This window comes from Panthera uncia (assembly GCF_023721935.1).
Source record: "Panthera uncia isolate 11264 chromosome B3 unlocalized genomic scaffold, Puncia_PCG_1.0 HiC_scaffold_1, whole genome shotgun sequence".
In the NCBI taxonomy this organism is placed as follows: domain Eukaryota; kingdom Metazoa; phylum Chordata; class Mammalia; order Carnivora; family Felidae; genus Panthera; species Panthera uncia.
In genome coordinates, this window is record NW_026057582.1 from 103,962,624 (window position 1) to 103,986,047 (window position 23,424).

Sequence of the window (23,424 nt, forward strand, 5' to 3'; positions counted from 1 at the left end):
ACCTGAGCTGAACTCATGAGTCAGACACTGAATGGCTGAGCCACCCAGGTGCCCTGAACTCCTTCAATCAATCCTTCAATTTCTGCTTATCTAGAAACTATCACTCCTTCAATTCCAAAGGATTTCTGACTTCAGTGACCATCTTTATGACCATTATTTTGAAATCTTTATCAGGTAAATCACTTATCGGTTTCTCAAGTGTTATCTTGTTCTTTTGTTCATAAAATACTCCTGTTTCTTCATTTTCCTTGACTTCACTGGTTTCTGTGTAATGGATAAACACCTACCCCTCCCAATCTTGACAGAGTAGTCTCCTGCAGGAGATGAACCTCATTACTCAGCCAGGCCCTAGCTCTTAGTTTTTTCTGAAATCTTTGTGATTGTCCAAGCCACCTTGTTTGTTCTTAATGGTTCTCAGTAGTTGAGGATGTGCCAAGACCTGTCTGTGTCTCAAAGGAGAAGCTCTTAGTCAGCATTTCGATGAAGGCTAACTAGAAGCCGGACCTAACTAGAAGCCGGACCTTCAAGTAACAGCTTTTAAAGTATGAAAGTAGGTCTCTTTCAGGGAGACTGAGAGCTGGGATTTTCAGTACACTTCCTATCCACTCATTCCTGGGGGCGATAGTCAGCTAAAAACTGTTATAGTCTTGTGGGACTCACAAACACAAGTCCTGCTGGCCACCAGACTCAGGAAATCAAGGGGTGCACCCCCCCAGGCAGTAGTCACAAAGGCCAGGGCACCAGATGATTACAGAAACTCATCCTAAGAAGACACTGGTAACAGGGAGTGGGTCGGAGGGAGAATGTAGAAGTGGCACCTGCCAGCCTCCCAGGTCTGCATGGAGGATTGTGGTCTGTCCCTAGATCTGTGTTAAATCAGAAGCATGACTCTCAGGCAGCAGCTTTTCAAGTAAACAAACAGTCCTCTTTCAGGTAAAGACCAGGAGATGGGCATTTCTGTCTTTTGCCTCTGCACTGAGCCATAGTGTGGATAGCCATAGCAGATTCCTCAGCGGGCTCTTAGGCACTGTTTGTTTGCTACAGTCTTTGGGTCCTATGGACACAAGCTCCACTGGCTTTCAGAGCTAGGTGTGTTGGGATCCCATTTGTCAGACAGAAGCCTTAAATTTTGAGGCACTAGATTTTGACTGCAAACCCTTACTCCTCAGGGAGAAGCTGGGAATTGTGAGTTCCCTCCTAATTTGTATGTTGCTGTGCCAGGGGTGGGGTTTATAGAAAGAATGTGTCTCAGTCTTTCCTATCCATTTCGATGTGGGATTTTTTCCTCATTCACTCAATGTATTGGAGTTGTTCAACTAGTTTCTGAATTCCTTTCAGAGGGAATTCTTGTGTGTAGCTATAGATTTGGTGTGTCCATGGGAGGAAGCAAGTTCAGGAGCTTCCTATGTCATTACCTTAGACTGGAATGAAGCCCAAGCCCATTTGAACATTTTCAGTGCTTCTGTACCTTACATTTTCCCCACATCTCCCCATTTAGAAAAAACTTTTACTATTAAAAAAATATATTCTTAGCCAGTTATCTTTTGAGTACTGACAAAGTAACTCTAAAGTCTGTATGAAAAGGCAAAAGACCCAAAATAGCTAACACATATTTCAAAGAGAAGAAGAAAGACAACCAACACTACTCAACTTCAAGACTCACTACAAAGCTACAGTAATCAAGACAGTGCGGTATAGGCAAAAGAATAGACAAACCGATCAATGGAACAGAACAAAAAGCCCAGAAATAGACCCACACAAATGTAATCAAACTGATCTTTGATAAAGGAGCAAAGGCAATTCAGCAGAGGATTGTCTCTTCTAAAAATGGTGCCGGAAAAAATGGCCACTACATGCAAAAAAAGTGAATCTAGACACAGACCTCATACCTATCACAAAAATTAACTCTAAATGAATCATAGATCTAAATGTAAAACACAAAACTATAAAACTATTAGAAGATATTATAGATAAAATCTAAGTGACCTTAGGGTTTGGCAATGATTTCTCATACACATCACCAAACTGCAATCCATGAAAGAAAAAATTGGTAAGTTCGATTTAATTAAAATTAAAAACTTCTGCTCTGCAAAAGTCACTGTCAAAAGAATGAAAAGACAAGCTACAGACTGGGAGAAATATTCACAAAACAAATATCTGAGAAAAGACTGTTATCCAAAAGACACAAAAAACTTGAAACTAAACAAGAAAACAAACCTGCTTTAAAAATGGGCAAAGGAGGGATGCCTGGGTGGCTTCGTCAGTTAAGCATCTGATTTTAGCTCAGATCACGATCTCACAGTTCATGAGATGAAGCCCCACATTGGGCTCTCCACTCTCAGCACAGAGCCTGCTTAGTATCTTCTGTCTCTGACTCTCTGCCCCTCCTGCCCTCTCAAAAGTAAACTTTAAAAAAAAAAAAAATGGGCACATGATCTGAACAGACACCTCACAAAGATATACAGGTCACAATTAAGCATATGAAAAGATGCTCAACATCATATGCCATTAGGGAACTGCAAATTCAAATGAGGTACCACTATACTATTACAATGATGAAAACCCAAAACACTGACAATGCCAAATGCCGGTGAGGATGTGGAGCAACAGGAACTCTCATTCACTGCTGCTTGGAATGCAAAATGGTACAACCGCATTGGAAGACAGTTTGGCAGTCTCTTACAAAATTAAACATATTCTTTTTTTTTTTTAACGTTTATTTAATTTTTGAGACAGAGAGAGACAGAGCATGAATGGGGGAGGGTCAGAGAGAGGGAGACACAGAATCTGAAACAGGCTCCGGGCTCTGAGCTGTCAGCACAGGGGCCCGAGGTGGGGCTCGAACTCACGGACCGCGAGATCGTGACCTGAGCCGAAGTCGGCACTCAACCGACTGAGCCACCCAGGTGCCCCAAACATATTCTTAATATATGATCCAACAATCCTTGGAACTTATTCAAAAGAACAGACAACTTAAGTCCATACAAAAACCTTCACATAATGTTTAGAGCAGTAAACATAGTAAATGTTTATATGTGAAATCACCAAAAATTGGAAGCAATCAGGATGTCTTTCAATAGGTAAATGGATAAATTATGATATGGCCATGTAAAGGAATATTATTCAATGATAAAAATAAATAAGGTATCAAGCCATGAAAAGAAATAGAGGAAACTTAAAAGAATATTGCTAAGTGAAGGAAACCAATCTGAAAATACTATATATATGATTCCAACTATTTGACATTCTGGAAAAGGAAAAATTATGGACACAGTAAAAAGATCAGTGGTTGCTAGGGCTTCAGGGGACAAAGGGAGAAAAGGATGAAAAGGTAGAGGGGATTTTTAGAGAAGTGAAACTATTCTAAGAATACTGTAATGGTAGATACATATTATCTGTTAGAAAACCCATAAAATAAGTAACACAATGACTGGATTCTAATGTAAACTATGGACTTCAGTTAATAATAATACAGTCAATCCTTGAACAACAGGGTTCAAACTGCATGGGTCTACTTATACAAGGACTTTTTTTTCAATAAATATAGTACAATGTTGTAAATGTATTTTCTCTTCCTCATGATTTCAATATTTTTTTCTCTAGCTTACTTTAAGAATAGTACAGGAGCGCCTGGGTGGCTCAGTCGGTTGAGCGTCCGACTTCGGCTCAGGTCATGATCTCACAGTTTGTGAGTTTGAGCCCCGCGTTGGACTCTGTGCTGACAGCTCAGAGCCTGGAGCCTGCTTCAGATTCTGTGTCTCCCTCTCTCTCTGCCCCTTCCCCGCTCATGCTCTGTCTCTCTGTCTCCAAAAATGAATAAATGTTAAAAAAAAAAATTAAAAAAAAAAAGAATACAGTACATAATACATACAACACACAAAATCTGTGTCAATTGTTTATGTTATTGGTAAGGCTTGTGGTAAACAGTAGACTATTAGTAGATATGTTTTGGGGCAGTCAAAAGTTACAGGCAGATTCTCAACTGTACTGGAGGGCTGGCACCCCTAACTTCCACATTATTCAAAGGTCAACTATAATTTTATTTTATTTTTTATTGATTCTTTTTTTTTTTTTTTTTTTTTTTTTTTTTTGAGAGAGAGTGAGCGTGTAAAAGGGACAGAGGGGGGGAGAGAGAGAGAGAGAGAGAAAGCACCTAAAGCAGGCTCCATGCTCAGTGTAGAGCCCAACTAGGGCTTGATTCCACAACTCTGGGATCGTGACCTGAGCCAAAATCAAAAGTCAACTGTAATTTTAAATAGGCATATACTATTTTAGTTATTAAAAAAAATCATAATGTGTCTGGTTGGCTTAGAACAGCATGTGACTCTTGATCTCGAGACTGTGAGTTTCAGCCCCATGCAGGGTACAGAGATTCCTTAAATAAATTTTAAAAAGTTAAAATAATTCCCTTGATTTTCTAACATAAACGAGCAAAACATGTCTGCAAAGCCACCTATCTTTACATTACCTTCTTCCTGTCTCATCTAGAATAGGTGGTCCTCCCACCCAAGGCAAATCATTTATAAACTGTATAATGTTTATACACTGTATCATCTCTCTCACTTATAACTTTATCTTCTTCCTCTCTCCTGATTTCCTACAAATGAGCACCAAACAAAGGTTTCAAAGGTTCAAAGGTTCAAAACCTTCCCATTAAAAATACAAGACACAACACTCATCCCATGGTCATTACCTCCTGTCCAGCTACCATTCCCTCTCCCATAGGCCCTACACAACCAAACTGAAGAGCTGTCCTCACTCACTGTTTCCATCTCATTACAGAAAACTGCACAATAGGATTTTTAATCTCATTCCCCCCAAACGATCATTACCTTTCTCTTCTCCAGGTAAACCACAACCTTAAGGTTAAATCTGAAGAACACTTTTCAGTCCTTATCTTTTTGATCTCCTAACACTGGTGGCCTTTTGCTCTTTCTTAAAAAATTCTTGGGGCACCTGGGTGGATCATTCAGTTGAGCATCGACTTTGGTTCAGGTCAAGGTCTCACAGTTCCTGCGTTTGAGCCCCACATTGGGCTTGCTGCTGTCAGTGTAGAGCCCCTTTTAGATCCTTCGTACCCCCTCTCTCTGCCCCTTCCCTAATCATGTGCGCACATGCATGTTCTGTCTCTCTCTCAAAATAAATAAACATTTAAATAGTCTAAGAAAAAAAATTATTTCCCCTTTGAGTTCATGCTATCATTCTCTTCTGACTTTCCTCCTATCTCTGTGTCTGCTCCTTCTTACTCAGCCTGTCCCTAAATTGTTTCATTTCTTCTGAATACTGGCCCAAGTCTCTCTTCTCATTCAAGACCACTTCCTGGCTCCTAGACATGCATTCACGCATCACAAATTTGTTAAGCATTTATTATGTAAAAGACATCATTCCCAGGCACTGCTACATTATTCTAAGCACCAATATCATACATTCATTTACACACTGATGCATCCTAATTTACACTTCCAGCTATATCACCCTTCTCCTGAGGTTGAGATTTATATAGTCAGGGGCATACACAAGTTTTCTACCTAAATGAAAAAAATTCAGACACTTCAAACTGAACACCACCAAGTGAATTCATCTCTTGGCTTCCATTTCTCCCAACACCTCCATCCTCCCTAAGAAAATTTCAAACCTACTTTATTTTCTTGGGATCTTATCTCAAAGCACAATACTACTAACCATCTACCCTGTGAATTAAACAAGAGACAAAAGAACTGTCAATTTTAGCTCTTAAATAACATTCACATCCATAAGCTTTCTCCATCTTGATTAATATAGCCTGGCAAAGAAACCAGCCTCCCAGAGGGATGGAACAGAATCTCTAAACTGATCTCCTTGCTCCAGGTTTCTCCTCTCAAATCTTACCTCTCCATAGTAATTTGTTCACCACTGTAGCGTGAGGAAACTTTCTAAAATGCAAGTCTGGTCATGTTATCCTCCAACTCAAAGGCTTTCAATGGCTTTCCAATGACCTCAGAAAAAAGGTACGATCTTTTAAGTGGCTTAAAGTCCTTCCTGATATGGCACTTGCTTACCTCGCCAGCTTCAATTCTTTCCTTACATTAACACCAAACTTACTTCATTCCTTCCCAAAGACGCTCAGCCTGGATCCCTTAAATTAACTTAGGCTCCTCTTTAGCCTTTACCTTAAATGTCCCTTTGTCTGGAAAACTTTTCCTGACTCCTCAATTCCATGTAACGTGTACCTCGTATGTACTCCTCTAGCAGGGGATTTGTTAAGGCAGTGAAACTATTCCGTATGATACTATAATGGTGGATATATGTCATTATACATTTGTCCAAACCACAGAACGTACAACACCAAGAGTGAACCCTAATGTAAACTGCAGGCTTTGAGTAATTATGATTTGTCAAGGTACGTTCATCAATTATAACAAATTTATCACTGTGGTGGGGGATGTTGACAATGGCAGTGCTATGTATGTGTGTTGAGGGGAGAGGTGTATGAGGGATAAATCTCTCTACCTTCCTATTTTACTGTGAACCTAAAATTTCTCTAAAAACTGAAGTCTTAAAAGAAGATATACACTCTTTAAAATATTGTATCCACATAAAAGAGCTTTAAGGAATTAACAGCAATTAACTAAAGGAGTCTGCATAATTTTCAGCTGTTGACAAGGAAAAGTACAAGCACTTATATCTATTCAAAGTGGAGTTCTTAATTCAATCAACAAACATTTAATGAGTGTCTCCTATGTGCCTGAAAGTAGAATAGTCACCAGGGATAAAATGGTGAAGTCAACATATATGTAGTTCTTGTTCTCATAAAGCTTACAGTTTAGAGGTGGCATCACAATAACAGGAATGAAAGAAATACAAATTTGGGCCATGCTACAAAGAAAAAAAGACCTGCTGAAATAAAGTTTATGAGGAAGTCAAAAGGGAGAGTTTTAGACAGAAGGGGATTAAGACCTTTAGTAGAAGCCACAATTCAACACTGTCCTTAAGGATGAGAAGGAGCCAGTCTTATCAAGAGCTACGAACAGAGTCTCCAGACAGAGAAACAGCCTATAAAAACAGACTTGGTGGAAGAAGACCAACAAAGCTGGGGATTACAGTTCTCAAGGTGAAGATACGGCAGGAGTCCATCATTCAGGATTTTTATAGATCATTGATGCTGCAAGAAACCATTTAAGCATTTAAAGCCATGGAGTGACATTTATACATAAAGGGATTTAGATTTATAAAGGACATTTACATTTTCAAAATGATTAACCCTGAGTGCTATGTGACCTATTCAGTGAAATGAACCTGGACTTACTGCTGTGGTAAAAGCCAATTATTCCTTGCCATAGACGAGGAACTTGAAGCTCAGAGAGGTTATAGTCACTGACTACGTCACACAGTCAAACCCAGCCAGGAGTCCAAAACCTGAGCTCTCTCCCATCTGCCACACTTACCAAAGGACCCTGCCTGCACTCACTCACCCATTGAGCCCCAATGAATCAAAAGTTTACTGGTTCACAACTATCCTCCTGAAACTATTAAAAAAACACAAAACCGTGTAGTGATTTTTAAATATGTCCACAATTTTTTTTTAACTAGGAAGCCAGCCTAAGTCTCCGTCTCCCTTGAATGAATTAAAATTTCTTCTATTTCCCACACTATGTTCTTCATCACTTGAACATGATATTTATGCCCCCTTTTTGTAGCAGAATTTCTCCATGGGATCTCATTTGCGTGTGTGTGTGTGTGTGTGTGTGTGTGTGTGTGTGTGTGTGTGTTTTAATGTTTCTTTATTCTTGAGATAGAGAGGGCATGAGCGGGGGAGAGGCAGAACAGGGGAGGGGCAGAGCGAGAGAGGGACGCAGAATCTGAAGCAGGTCCAGGCTCTGAGCTGTCAGCATAGAGCCCCACGTGGGGCTCAAACTCAGGAGCCATGAGATCATGACCTGAGCCGAAGTTACACGCTTAACCAACTGAGACACCCAGGAACCCCTGAAATAAAATTTAAAAAATTAAAAAACAAAACAAAACTCACTGATGCAGAAATTATAATGCTGAGAAGGACCAGATATCAATATGATTAGTCATGATCACTTCAAAGGTATGTGGTGGTAAAGTGAATAGTGGATATCCCATCTAAAGCACAGATATCTCTCAGCTCCTGCTGACTTCTACCATGTAAGAATACAAAGCCAATGTTACCAGCACTGATTTTACAGGAGTTGTTAGTCACTGAAATTTCAATAAAATCTCATTTTTATATGCTGGCAATTAATTATTTTAGATTTTAAATAATGTCCAAGACATCTGTTTACAACCTCTGATCTAAAGTTGTTCAAGTGAAATACAGCTTTTAAAGTCTTTAGCATAAATAATCTCCATTGACAAAAACAAGGATGGGAACCTACAAAAATAGTACCATGTTTAAACTAAAAAGTACCTGTTCACTCCAGCCCCCCCCCCAAGTCTCCTCATGAAAAGCAGAAGTCTGAAATAATGATGTTTTCTACCAAGAAGTTCAGAATATCATGACTAGTACTATTAACTATATAAATGTTTTTCTTATTCAAGGAATATTCTCATTTCTAAATTTCAAATCCAATTGAGAACAATTTAAGGTAGAATTCAAAGGAAATGAGCAGCATTCAAAACAAAAGTTTATTCCACGTCAGATAACACAAGCATTTATATGACAGAGGGTTTATAAAGGAAAAAGGCTATGTTATATCATACAAAATTATAAGCCCACGAGCTGTTTCTGATACTGAGCTAGGTTATGGCCACAGACATCACAAATTTCATTTAAAAGCATCTGGTCTGGGGCCCCTGTGTGGCTGAGTCTGTTAAGTGTTCGACTCTCGTATCGGCTCAAGTCATGATCCCAGGTTGTGAGATCCAGCCTTGCACTCTGCTTGATTTTCTCTCTCTCCCTCTGTCCCTCTCCTCTGCTCATGCTCTCTCTCTAAAAATTAAAAAAAAAAAAAATTTTTTTTTAAAGCATCTAGTCAAAGACTTAACAATTACCCTAAATAGTAACTGTCTTTCACTTTCTGAAATCCTTATTCTATAACATGTTTTTCTCACCTCATGGAGCATAAAGGCTTATAACAGGAATGTTCCCACATTCAGCTTTCTCTTTCTCAGTTTTATGCATAAACTAGCTACAAAAAAATCTGGTTCTTTCTCCCAAAGGTGCCAACAGCTAAGCTGTTTTCATCTCAGGTACATACTATGCTCTCACTTGGTACCTGCAAACTAAGTTTTTTTTTTTTTTTTTAATTAAAAAACTGTTTTAATGTTTATTTATTTTTGAGAGAGAGAGAGAGAGAGAGAGAGAGAGAGAGAGAGAGAGAAAGAGAAACAGAGCCCGAACAGGGGAAGGACAGATAGAGAGGGAGACACAAAATCTGAAGCAGGCTCCAGGCTCTGAGCTGTCAGCATAGAGCCCAAAATGGGGCTAGAACTCACAAACCGTGAGATCATGACCTGAGCTGAAGTTGGACGCTTAACCAACTAAGCCACCTAGGCGCCCCGCAAGCTAAGTTTTAAAACTCAGTTACCCTGAAGTTTAAGACAGGGCTGCACTTTAATCATAGCAGTATGAAAGGCACTACACTATTATCTTCCACTTGCTTTTGTCATGAATGAGTCTCCATTTTCCACTGTTTTTATGGGTAACTTGAAGAGCTGCTGTTGAAAATCTGCTGTAATATTAATACAAATATTAATCAATTTTTATTTAACTTTTGTCCAGTGTCAAACAATTATTTGTAAATCATTGGCTAAACATAAAAGCAATTTCACCCATCTGATTAGAATGTTTAAAGTTATATTTATCCCCCTCTTTCCTTCAAAAGGTCATCATCTGCTTATTCTGTCATTTTATAGCTTACACGGTAGTACAAAAGTAGTTTCCTTCTAGTATTCTTAATATAAAACCACTTTCTCAGTAGATTTTATTAATCTCTGCATATACTTTATAGGACATAATGAAAACCTGAGATAGTTCACATCTGTCAGACTGTAGAACAGTGACAACTATAACATCTAAAATTTATTGGGCCCTTTTGTGCCAGGCACTTTTTAAGTGCCTTAAATATATTAATTCATTAAATCCTTCTACAACCCTAGAAGATAGTAAAAGTTTTACTATCATCCTCATTTCATGCAGAAGGAAACCAAGTAAGGTGTGCCTAAGATTCACAAAACTGGGAAGCAATGGAGCCAGCATACTTGGGAGCCTGACTCAAGAGTCCTTTATGAACACTATACTGATAACTAAAACCTACAGGAAGAGAAGCATATGGGTGCCCTATGATAGCATACTCCTGTAGCTAGAGGTTTAAATGAACCCCATCCAACTTCTTAATGGTTAAGATTCATCTCTGACTAGCACAACAAACACAGAGATTATCACAAGGAAATGTATTCTTTTAGGAAATATGAGTACATCTTCATGTATAAGTATATTCAAGTTTTGTCAAGAAGATGATGTTGAACATGTAAGGTAAAATTTATTACTATGGAGTCCAATGCTTCATAACATGTTAGGTAAATTCTGAACACATAAAAGTATCTTAACCATTAGAAGTTGATTAATACAAAATTTAATACAGAATTCTTTTGGTCATTTCAATTTCTGTGATATCTGGAACCATGGCCACTTTTTCCTGTAATCATTCTTAAAAAAAAAAAAAAATTTTTTTTAATGTTTATTTATTTTTGAGAGAGACACAGACAGAATGTGAGTGGGTTAGGGGCAGAGGGAGAGGGAGACACAGAATCCGAAGCAGGCTCCAGGCTCTGACCTGTCAGCACAGAGCCTGACGCGGGGCTCGAATCCACAAACTTTGAGATCATGACCTGAGCCGAAGTTGGACACTCAACCGACTGAGCCACCAAGGCGCCCCTCCCTGTAATCATTCGTTTGTTTGTTTTTTTTTTATTTTTTAAAGTTTATTTATTTATTTTGAGAGAGACATAGATAGCATGAGTGGGGGAGGAGCAGAGAGAAAGGGAGAGAGAAATCCCAAGCAGGCTCTGCACTGTCAGCACAGAGCCCGATGCAGGGCTTGAACCCACAAAACTATGAGATCATGATCTGAGCTGAAACCGAGAGTCAGATGCTTAACCACCTGAACCACCCAAGCGCCCATCCCTGTAATCATTCTTTACTACTAAATTATAATAAAATAAAGTATTTATTTTAAGGAAAATGGAATATGAATGTTGAACAACATTCAAGTGGTCTTCAATGATATTTTACCTCCACTGGGATATGGCAATAGTGACATTACCCCACTCAGAAGCAGCACTGCGAGCTTCTATTTGAATCCTACAAATATACGTATATGATCAGCTTTAAACTTCACATATCATTATTTTCAGTAAAGGAAATTGAATCCCAGAAATTAGCAGCAGTTGAAGTGAGGAATTTAAGACTAAGAGACAATTCACATATCTTGGGGTGCCTGAATGGCTCAGTAGGTTGGGCAGCCGACTTCAGCTCATGATCTCGCAGCCCATGGGCTCAAGCCCAGCATTGGGCTCTGTGCTGACTGCTCAGAGCCTGAAGCCTGCTATGGATTCTGTGTCTCCCTCTCTCTGCGCCTCCCCCACTTGCACTGTCTCTCTCAAAAATAAACAAACATTAAGAAACAATTCACATATCCTGACAGCTGTTAGTACTACATAATACTCATATTACAATGGATTACTTCATACCAAGAAAAACTCTATAGTACTAGAATCATAAAAGACTAACCATTTCTATGAAATATTAATTAAAATTAGAAAGAATTAGATTCGGGGTGGCTGGGTGGCTCAGTCGGTTAAGTGTCTGACTTCAGCTCAGGTCATGATCTCACAGTCCGTGGGTTTGAGCCCTGTGTTGGGCTCTATGCTGCTGACAGTGCGGAGCCTGGAGCCTGCTTCAGATGCTGTCTCTGTCTCTCTGCCCCTTCCCACCCCCCCAACTCACACTCTGCCTCTCTCAAAAATAAACATTAAAAAAAAAAAAAAAAGACAGAAAGAAGGAATTAGATTCGTGACTACTTTAAAAGTTTTATTATTATTTTTTTAAGATTTTATTTTTAAGGGGCACTTGGGTGGCTCAGCCAGTTAAGCATCCAACTCTTGATTTTGGCTTAGGTCATGATCTCATGGTTTTGAGACAAAGCCCTACATTGGGGTCTGTGCTGACAGTGTGGAGCCTGCTTTGGATTCTCTCTCTCCTCTCTCTCTGCCCCTCCCCTGCTCATTCTCTCTCTTTCTCTCTCAAAATAAGTAAAAACTTAAAAAAAAAAAAAAAAAAAAAAAAACAACCATTAAGGACTAGGGAATTCATCTTTATTTTCAGAGATTATACACTCAGCTAAACATAAGCTAAAACTACCTGGGAAGAAGGAAATAAAGAAATCTTAGCATGTACATCTCAGGGGTAAAATACAAAAGTATGTACCATTTTCTAAGAGTATCTCATTCAAGGATCTAGAAAGAGGCACTTTCAATTTAAAACTAAGGCAGTGATACTAACAAAGCTCCTGAATTTAATATTCTTTTAAATTTTTTTTAACGTTTTATTTATCTTTGAGACAGAGAGAGACAGAGCATGAATGGGGAAGGGTCAGAGAGAGAGGGAGACACAGAATCTAAAACAGGCTCCAGACTCTGAGCTGTCAGCACAGAGCCCGAAGCGGGGCTTGAACACGCGGACTGTGAGATCATGACCTGAGCCAAAGTCAGATGCCCAACCGACTGAGCCACCCAGGTGCCCCATATTTTTTAAGAGAAATATTTATGTGGGGTTACTTGGGTAGCTCAGCCAGTTAAGCCTCTGACTCTTGATTTTGGCTCGGGTCATGATCTCACAGTTCATGAGATCAAGCCCTGTGTTGGGCTCTGTGCTGACAGCGTGGAGCCTGCTGGCATTCTCTCTCTCCCTCTCCTGGTCATTCTCTCTCTCTTAAAAAAAAAAAAAATTATAAAACATTAAAAAACTGCCTGTAGATACCTGGATAGCTCAGGTGGTTAAGCGTCCCACTCTTGATTTTGGCTGAGGTCATGATTGCAGTGTCATGGCACCAAGCCACTCATCAGGCTCCATGCTGACCGCGGAGCCTGCTTAAGATTCTCTCTCTCCCCTCTGCCCCTGCCCCCCCCCCCCCACTCATGCTCTCTCCCTCTCAAACAAGCAAACAAACAAACAAACAAAAACCTGCCTGTAAGCTTCTTCAATGTAGGAGCAATCTTGTTCTCACTGTAATTCCAGTGCCAATATTGGGCTTAAGACAAAAGAGTTTATCAATAAATTTATGATTCATGAATGGGTAACACTACCCTTAATCATATGTCCATTTATCACTATATTAATTGTAGCTATTTTTAACCTTTCTGCTTACTAAACTGGACTGTGGAATTCTAGGGAACTAAGGACTGCTGTCTTAAGTACCTACAGTGTCAAGCACTATGCCCAAACCACAGCAGAGTAAATATTTAACTGAATGATTGTTTTTAATTAACTGAAATTTACCTAACAGGTACTCTCAATTAATTAAATCCTAACCCTCTATTTCACTCATTCTGATTACAAAAACATTATAAAAAACAAAACCACAGTATACACAAAACCCATAACCCACACTACAGACTCTGTCTTTTCTCTTATTTGAGGCCAGGAAGTCTACTGTTATTAGTATAAATTCACCATGCACTCAATCATACATCATTGAATATGCTCAGAAGTGTTACAGAGTAAAAGATTTATAACATTCACAGGTTCTATCATCAGAGAAAGAGCCCATTTTATTCCCTACAATAACAGGGATATTAGTATATTTTTAAATCATAAAAAAAATCATCACATACAAATCTAGTATTCCCAAAATACTATAAGCCTCTTACAGGCAAAACTCCTTTTCTTCCTAATCATGCCCCTCAGTACCTTATGCATGATAGATGTTCAAAATAAAACAAGTTTTAGAAAGTTTAAAAATTCTCTGTAATCTTCAATTAAATAGGAGTTAATCCTGTTGCCTAAATCCAGGCATTCTAAACATTTTTTTATTCTAATGAATTGAATTTTTAAAAATCTGTGTTATAAGAGCTTTGAAAGAAATATATTAAAAGATACTATAAGAGGGGCGCCTGGATGGCGCAGTCGGTTAAGCGTCCAACTTCAGCCAGGTCACGATCTCGCGGTCCGTGAGTTCGAGCCCCGCGTCAGGCTCTGGGCTGATGGCTCGGAGCCTGGAGCCTGTTTCTGATTCTGTGTCTCCCTCTCTCTCTGCCCCTCCCCCGTTCATACTCTGTCTCTCTCTGTCCCAAAAATAAATAAAAAAACGTTGAAAAAAAAAATTTTAAAAGATACTATAAGAGCACTAAAAGCTTTATAATGTATACACCCCAGGTATCGAAACAGCTAAAACAATAAATGAATCAATGAGCTAATTCTCTTCTTTTACTCCTTTCTCCCATCACAGAACAGGTCATCCCCATAATATAGAAAAACAAAATGAAAATTAGTTTGATAATTAATTTCCCAACAGAAAATGGCTAGTGAAAAAGCAAAGTTCCAGGGCTAGTTTGAATTTGTGATCTATGCTGCATTCAGAAGACTTTTGAAAGTCTTTTTGTTGTTGTTTATTTACTTATTTTGAGAAAGAGAGCACGCACGTGCCAGCAGGGGAAGGGCAGACCAAGAGGGAAAGAGAGAGAATTCCCAGCAGGCTCCATGCTGTTAGTGCAGAGCCCAATGCGGGTCTCGAACTTATTAACTGTGAGATCATGACCTGAATTGAAATCAAGAATTGGACACTTGGGGCGCCTGGGTGGCTCAGTTGGTTGGGTGTCTGACTCTTGGTTTCAGCTCAGGTCATGATCTCACAGCTTTGTGTTCAACCCCCACATCGGGCTCTGTGCTGGCAGCAAAATAAATAAACTTAAAAAGGAAATTAAAAAAAAAAGAGTTGGATGCTTAACTAACAGAGCCCCCCAGGTGCCCTTTGAAAGTCTTCTAAAAATCCTTTTCTGATTGTTGCATGCTTAGTTAAAATTATGTCCCTCACTCATACAGCCGCTTCGGAAAACGGCATAGAGGTTCCTCAAAAAACTAAAAATAGAACTACCCTACGACCCAACAATTGCACCACTAGGTATTTATCCAAAGGATACAAAAAAGCTGATTTGAAGGGGCACGTGCACCCCAATATTTATAGCGGCACTATCGACAATAGTCAAAGTATGAAAAGAGCCCAAATGTCCATCAACTGACGAATGGATAAAGATGTATCCATTACAATGGAATGTTACTCAGTGATCAAAAAGAATGAAATCTTGTCCTATGCAACAACATGGATGGAACTAGCGTGTATTATGTTAAGCGAAATAAGTCAGTCAGAGAAAGATAAATATCATATGATTTCACTCGTGGAATTTAGGAAAAAAACCAGATGAACACGGGAAGGGAAGCAAAAATAAGATGAAAACAGAGGAAGGCAAACTATAAGAGACTGTTGAATATACAGAACAAAACTGAGGGTTGCTGGAAGGATACAGGGTGAGGAGGATGGACTAAATGGGTGATGGGCATTAAGGAGGGCACTTGTTGGGATGAGCACTGGGTGTTATATGTAAGTGATGAATCACTAAATTCTACTTCTGAAATCATTCTTACACTATATATGTTAACTAATTTGGATTTAAAAAAATTTTTTTAAATTATATCCCTCAATTACCTCCATATTAAATCAAGAATAGTGCTCAAAATGTACTGTATAGGGAATATAGTCAATAATATTACAGTAACTTTGTGTAAGTGCTAACTATAATTTCATAATGTATAAAATGTATAAGGTATAAAATATCAAATCACTATAATGTATATCTAAAATTAGCAAGATATTGTATGTCAATCACATTTCAATTAAAAAAACATGCTTATATGTCACCATAATTATAACTTAAAACTTCTTGTTATTTACATAGTTTAAAGTAGGCAAAATCATTAATAAGTATTATTCATATAAATGCTACTTTATCTTCTATGTTTTTTAGGGCAAGAGCTAATCTTCAGTTCTTCCTTTACAAAAGCTCTTTCAAAACAAATTATATTTTGAGTAGTTTTTATTCAGGTTTTAAGAAAGACTGCTCCAGTCCTCCTTATGGTCAGTGTCAAAGAGCATGGAGAAGCTGGGTGAGATATGTGTTACAGTCTGTACTTAGAACAAAAAGAATAAGATACAGTCTGTACTTGAACAAAAAGATTTGTTCAACTGTGATGCAAGTCATGATATTTTCCTTGTTAGTACTGTATCTTAAACTAGGCAGCCATAAACATCTTTAATAGTACACAAGATAACAAACAAAAGAAGACATTAAAATTTTCTTTTCAGGTTTAGTTGATGAAAGACAACTAAAGAATGGCTAATAAATAGGACAAATACTGCAGAAACTGAAAGACCACGACTATCCTCTTCATTCTGAGAGTGTGAAAAAAGTGTTTAAAGAAGTTTAAAGCTACAAAATCTTGGGCTTAAAAAGCTATTTCTATACAAAATTCTACTGAAGAGCTGATCATAACATATTGCATGTAGTACATATGCCTTAATTCAGACATTGAAAATTTTTTTCAGGATGAAAATAAAAGATTGGCTCAGTTGGTTGAGCGTCCGACTCAGTTTCAGCTCAGGTCATGATCAGAGGGTCATGGGATTAAGCCCAACGTTGGGCTCCGTGCTGAGCATGAAGACTGCTTAAGATTGTTTTTCTCTCTCTCCCTCTGCTCCTCTCCCCCACTCACTCTCTCCCTCTTTATTTATTTATTTAAAAAAAATTTTTTTTAACATTTATTCATTTTTGAGAGACAGAGACAGCATGAGCGGGGAAGGGGCAGAGAGAGAGGGACACACAGAATCCGAAGCAGCTCCAGGCTCTGAGTTGTCAGCACAGAGCCTGACACGGGGCTCGAACTCACAGACCGAGAGATCATGACCTGAGCCGAAGTCAGACGCTCAACCGACTGAGCCACCCAGGCGCCCCTCTCCCTCCTTAAAAAAAAACTAAAAAGTTTTATTCACACATCATTGAAAGTGTTTAACTGACTCCAGTCCTAAGGAAAGATCATCTAATCAGGGTACCTGGGTGACTCAGTCAGTTAAGCATCTGCCTTTGGCTCAGGTCATGATCTCACAGTTGGTCGGTTTGAGCCCTCTGTCAGCACAGAGCCCACTTTGGATCCTCTGCCTCCCTTTCTCTCTGGCCCTCCCCTGCTTGCGCTCTCCCACTCCCTCAAAAACTAAATAAACATTAAAAAATTAAAAAAGAAAATCATCTAATCAAGTAAGTCAAAAGCTGTAATTGGGAGATTATCAACAATTCTTACAATCTGGACTTTCTGGACAAAATTTTCACATATATACTGTACCTGTTATGTATTTGCTTTGTTCTAATTATAGACACACACCGCTATTAGAAAAAAATAATCAGAGGCGCCTAGGTGGCTTGGTTGAGCGTCTGACATTGGATCAGGTCATGATCTCATGGTTCATAGGTCGAGCCTCACGTCAGGCTTTGCGCTGACAGCATGAAGTCTGCTTCGGATTCTCTGTTTCCCTTTCTCTCTGCCCCTCCTCTGCTTGCACACACACACACACACACTGTCTCTCTTAAAAATAAACAAACATTAACAAATTAAGAAAAAATAATCAGAAATCACAGAAAATTACTATACAAAAAGTGAAAAGGAAACCTCACCACCAAAGAAGACTTCTGGTAAGTTTTTTTTCCAATCATATACTAACATTTTTGTTTGTCTGGTTTTTACTGTGGTAAAATATACATAAAATGGTATTCACCATTTTGTAAATATACAATTCATTGGCATCAAGTACATTTACAATGTTGTGTTGCCATCATTACTATCTATATCCCAAACTTTTTCATTATCCTTAAAACAAACTTCGAACACACTGAACGGTAACTTCCTCCTTCTCCCTCCCCTCAGCCCCTAGTAACCTCTATTTTACCTTCTGTCTGTATGAATTTGCCTATTTTAGATACCTCATGTAAGTGGAATCATACAGTATTTGTCCTTTTGTGTCTGACTTATTTCACTAACCACAATGTTTTCGAGGTTCAACTATGCTGAAGCAGGTGTCCGAATTTTCTTCCTCCCAAAGGCTGAATTTTAATATTTCATTTTATGTATATACCACATTTTGTATATTCATTTATCCGTCAACAGATGCTTGGTGTCCTTCCACCTTTGGGCTACAATGAATAACACTGTTATGAACATTAATGTACAAATACCTGTTTGCTGATTTCAGTTGTTTTAGATATGTATCTAGGAGTGGAACGCTAGGTCATAAATATGATAGTCCTGGATTTAACTTTCAAGAAATCACCAAACTATTTTCCACAGCAGCTGTATGATTCTATATTCCCACCAGCAATATAGGTTTCCAATTCTCCATATCCTCAACACCTGTTATTTTTTTTTTTTAATATAACAGTCATACTAACGGATAAAAATTGTATCTCGTTATAGTTTTGATTTGCATTTCCCTAAAGACTAACAATGTTGAGTATCTTTTCATGTGTTTATTTGTATATCTTCTTTGGAGAAATGCCTATTCAAGTTCTATGCGCATTTTTGAAATGGACTGTTTTTTGTTGTTGTTGAGTTTTAGGTATAATATTCTACATTATTAATCCCTTGGCAGACTTGCAAGACTTAGGACTTGCAAGTTTTTTTTTCCCACTTTGTAGTTCATCTTTCTACATTCTTAATAGTATCCATTGATGCACAAAGCTCTGAATTTTGATGAAGCCCAATTTATCTAGTTTTTCTTCTATTGCTTGTCCTATTGGTTATTTTATCTATAAAACTATTGCCAAACTATATGTCATGAAGACTTTCCCAAAAGTTTTTTTCTAAGAGTTTTAATAGTTTCAGCTGTCAAGTTTAGGTCTTTGATCCATTTTCAGTTAATTTTTGTGTACAGTATAAAGTCTCCAACTTCATTCTTTTACATGTGGATCTCTGGTTTTCCCACCATCATTTGTTAAAAAGATGGTCCTTTCCCCATTGAATGGTCTCAGTATCCTTCTCAAAAACCAATTAACCACTGAGTCTCTCTCAAATAAATAAACTTACAAAAAAATAAAAGCAGGATCACTAGGATCTATGTGCATATTGTTAATGGATTTGACTATACAATTGTGGGAGCTGATTAAACATTCAGTAAGGCTCTGAGTCTGTTGCTAGAGCTTGCAGTTCACAGGCATGTAGTTGATAAGACAAGATGGAAAATTTGAAGCCATGAGCACAGGCTAGAACCAACAGAGACAGACTGGGATGCTATCAGTTGCCACCATTTTCAAGCTTGCTGACGTAGGAAAAGCTGCAGGAGAAGCTGGACATGTTTTGTTTTGTTTTGTTTTGTTTTTTAATATTTATTTACTTGGAGAGAGAGAGAGAGAGAGACCCCAAAGTTGGTTCTGATATTTGCTGATAGAGCAGAACCTGACATGGGGCCCATTCCCACAAACCATGAGATCATGACCTGAGCCGAAACCAGGAATCGGACACTCAACCACCTGAGCCACTCAAGTGCTCCAAAGCTGGCATTCTTAACTCAAGGAGCTAAACATGCATTTGGCCCAGGAGAGAAGAAGGTGAGGGTAGACTTAAGGGAAGATGGAGTCATTGAAAGAATGAGCCACTTACACAAACCAACAAAGTGAGCTAGTAGGTAAGTGACAACACATATGAGCTATAATAAAAGCATTTATTGTAAGTGTAAAAGCCAAAATGTTTGCTGCTTCACTTATACCCTCTAGATCTTGCATGAAATGTCTTTTGTAGCCCACCCTAACCCGAAACATATAGGGAAGAGAATTCTGGGAAATGTAGTTTATTCTAGCTAAGCTGATACATTACAAAAGCCATCACACAGGTTTAGAGATATGTATATACACTAAGTAAAATTTTCAGTATTTTACCATTACATTGATTTTCCAGTGCAAAAGAATCATGTGGGGAGCCAGCTAAAACACAGATTTATGAGCACTGCACAAGATTCTAATTAAATGGACCAAGAATTGGGGGCTAGAAATATTTTCTTTTATTTTTGTATTTTTAAAATATTTTTTATTTTTAAGTAATCTTGACACCCAATGTGAGGCCTGATCACAACCCTGAGATCAAGAGTCACATGTTCCACTGACTGAGCCAGCCAGGAGCCCCCTGAAATATGTGTTTTTATGAAGAATAGCAGGGATGCCTAGGGGGCTTAGTCGGTCAAGCATCCAACTTCAGTTCAGGTTATGGTCTCATGATTTCTGGGTTTGAGCCCCACATCGGATCCTGTGTTGATAGTGTGGAGCCTGCTTGGGATTCTCTCTCTTTGCCTCTCTTTCTGCCCCTCCTCCACTCACACTATCTCTCTCTTAAAAATAAGTAAACTTAAAAAATATTTAAAAAATAGAAAGAATAGCAAATGCATGGAATTATTTTACTATGCTTAGAGAAACATTGATAACAAATATTAGAATAATGATTCTCAATCTTAGTTGCATATTTTAAAAAATTTAAGTGCCCTAGCCATCTTCATCTTATCAAATCAGGATATTAAGAGAGGTGTGGATCCTGGTTTTGTGTAGTTTTGTGTTTTACTAGTGTCTGCTGTGCAGCCACAACTGAAAACTACTGTTTTATAGCAACAAGTGGTTAAGAAAAAAAAACTCAAAGTAAAAAGGATAGGGTCCTAGTAAGTGTATTTAAGGTTGGTCCTTATTTATTTACCATAGTGCTGTTTCACGAATTAGTGAAGATTGTACTTAATCAAAGTATCCTTATGCATAGTCACATTTGACTCTAAATGTAAACTAGATTATACTAACTGTAGCAGTTCATGGAGAATGGCATCTGTAGGCTCACGATACTCTGTCATTTAATCTCCTTCAATAATACCTCTGTGAATTACTAAAAATAGGTGGTTAGAGCCAGCAGTCTCACTAAATGAAACTTTGTCCTCTTCCAGCCTATTCTTTAATTTTTTTTTTAATTTTTTTTTAACGTTTATTTATTTTTGAGACAGAGAGAGACAGAGCATGAACGGGGGAGGGTCAGAGAGAGGGAGACACAGAATCTGAAACAGGCTCCAGGCTCTGAGCTGTCAGCACAGAGCCCGACGCGGGGCTCGAACTCACGGACCGCAAGATCATGACCTGAGCTGAAGTTGGCCGCTTAACCGACTGAGCCACCCAGGCGCCCCAAGCCTATTCTTTTAAAACTAAGAAAATATGTCAAAATTTTTCTGACACAAAATGATCATCTGCTACTGATATTTCAGCTTTTCAGTATTCAGTCAAGTTTTATTTTTTTAAAAAATATTTACTTGTTTACGTTGAGGGAGAGAGAGAGAGAGGGGATCCCTAGGAGGCCCTGCGCTGTCCGCACAGAGCCCGACACAGGGCTTGATCCCACAAACCGCAAGATTATAACCCTAGCTGAAATCAAGAGTCAGACACTTAACAGACTACACCACCCAGGCGCCCCTAAAATTTTATTTTTATTTATTTATTTTACCTTGTTTGAAACTAGCCCACAACCTATATACCAGACTATAAGCACTGGGAGGCCAGCTTCAGTGTTCTTTTTCCTCCCTCTATGATAACTAAGACCGGCATTCATATCTAATGAGAAGTTCCAGCTTCAAGTTTGTAGGCTTAACCTTAATTAACAGGTCTGATTTTAATAGCAGTACAAGTGAAAAGGGGAAAATAAGGTTAGTTAGCCTGCCCAGAAATTTATAGATTCACACCTAAAATTTCAGATAATAATTTTCAGAATTGTATTCAACATTATAGGAAATTTCTTAGGCATATCCATATAAATTCTACAACTATTTTAAAAAATGAAATGAAGTATATTGACAGGAAACAAGTCCAAGATGTATTAATTTCTCCTCCCCCCCAAAAGTAAACTCTAAAACTTTAGATTTCTGTATTATCCCGTTTCTTTTTTATTTTTTTACTTTAAAAACTGTACATTTTAAACAATGTTATATGGCTAATTGGTGTTTTCTTAAATATTTATTTTGAGAGAGAGAGAGAGAGAGAGAGAGAGCGCGAGCACATATGCCAGAATGGGGAAGGGGCAGAGAGAGAGGGAGAGAATCCCAGAGTGCCACACGGGGCTCAATCTCATGAATTGTGAAATCATGACCTGAACTGAAATTGAGTCAGACACTTAACTGACTGAACCACCCAGGTGCCCCTGATCTTGCTTTTAGATTCAACTCTGATACAATGAATCAAGGAAGAACCACAGGCCTAGTTATTTTATCCTCATTCAATCCATTGCAAGCAGTTCATTTCTCATTTCACCATCTTTATTCCTGTATCTTTTTGTTCCAGCCAGACATGAAATAGCAGGAAGACAAAAGGAAGCTTTCCAAAGTCAGGTGACCTTCCTAAAGTGTATTTTAACCATGTATTTCTGAATATACAACACAGAATTTTAACACTGTGCTATATACATAGTGCTGGATACATTTCCATAATTGTTTCTTCCTACAAAACACAATCAAAATATGAATGGCAAAAGCCCATTTATTTATTAACAAGTATTAATTGACTGCTTTCTATGTACCAGGTATTAAGATATACACTGGCTAAAAACACAAAATACATAGCTTTCAACAGCTTTAAGAGGGGAGCCTGGGTGACTCAGTCAGCTGAGTGTCTGACTTTGGCTCAGGTCATGATCTCACAGTTCATGAGTTCCAGCCCTGTGTGGGGCTCTGTGCTGACAGATCAGAGGCTGGAGCCTACTCTGGATTCTTTATCTCCCTCTCTCTCTCTCTGCCCTTCCCCAACTCCTGCTCTATGTCTCTCTCTCTCTTAAAAATAAAAAAACACTAAAAAAATTTTAATGGCTTTAAGAAATATGAAAGGGGTTCTTACAGATGTGCAAGAGATATTGGCAGTATAAGGAAGTATAGACAAGGAACACCTAACAATTTAGTGGGTAAAAATAGTTCTAAGAAGAATGAGATTTAAATTGTGTGTGTGTGGCGGGAGGAGTGGTGTAAGGGTTCCTGAAAAAAAAGTTTAAGAAGAGAGAGAAAAGGCAGCAGAGGAAAAAAAATACATACAAAGGAATGGAGTCAACAGATTGTAGTCTCTAATACAGCTGTTCTCACAGCAGGGTCCCTAGGTGAGGAGCATCAACATCACTCAGGAATATGTTAAAAATGGAAATTTTGGGGTTGGGATGAGCACTGGGTGTTATACATAAGTGGACATATCACTAAATTCTACTCCTGAAACCAATACTACACTAGATGTTAACTAACTTGAATCTAAATTTAAGAAAAAGAAAAAGAAAGAGAAAGAAAGGAAGGAAGGAAGGAAGGAAGGAAGGAAGGAAGGAAGGAAGGAAGGAAG

General features: G+C 38.4%; 1 protein-coding gene and 1 non-coding gene across 14 annotated transcripts in view; both read right to left on the minus strand.

Annotated features, from left to right (window-relative positions):
• CSNK1G1 (casein kinase 1 gamma 1) overlaps positions 1-23,424 on the minus strand; it is a 174,602-nt gene that overhangs the window by 119,093 nt on the left and 32,085 nt on the right. The gene's annotated exons all lie outside the window — the stretch shown is intronic.
• Positions 21,562-21,695, minus strand: LOC125910617 (small nucleolar RNA SNORA61). Its single transcript, XR_007454112.1, has one exon. It is a non-coding gene; the product is annotated as a small nucleolar RNA SNORA61 (small nucleolar RNA).